At 39.4% G+C, this 1,732-nt stretch overlaps 1 long non-coding RNA gene across 1 annotated transcript; it reads right to left on the bottom strand.

Moving 5' to 3' along the window:
* Positions 1–369: 369 nt before the first annotated feature.
* On the bottom strand, positions 370–1,375 carry LOC125235301. The gene is made up of 2 exons (XR_007178066.1): positions 980–1,375; positions 370–587 (listed from the first exon to the last, which is right to left on the bottom strand). It is a non-coding gene; the product is annotated as an uncharacterized LOC125235301 (long non-coding RNA).
* Positions 1,376–1,732: the final 357 nt, after the last annotated feature.

Here is a 1,732-nt window from a genome sequence, read left to right on the forward strand (position 1 = left end):
AAGCTATAACTAAATAGTTTTAATGCATATCTGTTATATCTATGACTGAGTTTCATAAGAAGACTGTACATTCTGTATTGGAAACCAGTAGAGAAAACAGAATTATTATTCTTGATTCGAAACCAGGTTTCCAAAAAAGAAAAATAATTCCGTTTTCTCTACTGGTTTCGAACCTACGGTTTCGAAAACGGCCGAAGGGGTCGCGGATGGGGGTTTTTTCAAAATTTTAATTTTGTGGTTAGGTTATTATTTGTGTTTTGTTCGTTTATAAAACAAACGGTGATTTGAACATTCACGATATTTAAAACAAATATAATTATACCTTGTAGCGATAGGTATCTAGGGCAGTTCTGAGAAAGAAGTCTAGGCTACAAAGTGTTAAATCTATTTATTAGGTCTATTTAGGGACGTGGGTCGTAGGCCTACGGTGGTGATGGCAAATGGATCGCAGCGTAGCTGAGCGTTACTGTCCTGGCGTCCTGGCGTCGGTAGTGGCGTGTGACGCGGCGTTCGACGCGAGCGGGCAGAGGCGTCCAGGCAGGGTGAAGGTTTGCGGGCGTGATAGTAGTGAGCCCGTCGAGTAGTCCCTGGAATTTTATTCCACTGTGTTAGGCTCCGGAGTCTTAATGTACTCGTGGATCGTCCCGCCACATTTACAAAGGCATTCTAGTACCTAGTTATTAAAACTAATTCAGTTTGTCTGTGGCGGTCGATAAATGATGATTCAGAACGGAGATGATTATGATTTAAAGGCATAAGCGTAAGGCTGCTATTGGCAAGGCGCGATAGTATGGAGGCTAGAAGGTTATGACTATACATAATAGGTATTAGGTATGCAATAAAGTTATGCCCATTAAAACTAAAAGGCTAAAGGTATTTTGTACATAGATAGTGCAATAGCATTCACAATGTATGGCTAGGTCACCAGCTTCGAAGCAGTGGAAACTTAAAACTAAGATAGGTATGTGTTCAAACTTACCCAAAGTGGGGGAATATATGCACTTGATTTGTAATGAAGTGTCGTAACAAACGAGATGCACCTTTTATAAATTAACTATGTATTTTAGGTTTCATATAACTATTAAAAATTCACACATGACGATTCAAGGGCGCGGCCCATATCTGTGCACGAGCGACGTGCGCACCGCGCTGCAGTTTGATCTCTTGTCCGGGCCGAGGCACCGTTATAACATGGCGCCGGCGATATCGCGTAAACAAGTCCGCGGGATTGGGAAAGTCGATAGTATCGACAGTATCGACGTCGATACTTATCATTTCCTATTTATTTGTCATAACGACAAGATTAAATGTTGTAAATATATGAGAATATATTTATTTTAATTCTTATAATTCACTAAGAAATAATTAACGCTACAGTTACCCTGCTCCCTAGGGAAGGATTTTTGTTCACCTTAATGAAAAAATCCGATAGGTACACTAAACTAAACTCTATTTATATATGTATTTGTACTAAATTCAATTATTATCTTGAGCGTCTTACTAGTTTGAGGTCCTTAATATGCCAAGTGCCCAAATCTTTGCCAGACGTATCTTGCAAGTCGTAGACTAGAGGAGACCTTTTACGTACTATTTTACATTCTAAAAACTTCGGTGCCAACTTCTTGCTAAAATAATGGTCTTTATCACTTTGATAATAGGTTTTTCTCCAAACTATGTCATTGACGTTGAATTCGGTTGGTAGGCGTCTTAAGTTGTAGCGAGAGGTGTTTCT

The sequence above is a fragment of the Leguminivora glycinivorella genome, chromosome 17 (genome assembly GCF_023078275.1).
Source record: "Leguminivora glycinivorella isolate SPB_JAAS2020 chromosome 17, LegGlyc_1.1, whole genome shotgun sequence".
Classification (NCBI taxonomy): domain Eukaryota; kingdom Metazoa; phylum Arthropoda; class Insecta; order Lepidoptera; family Tortricidae; genus Leguminivora; species Leguminivora glycinivorella.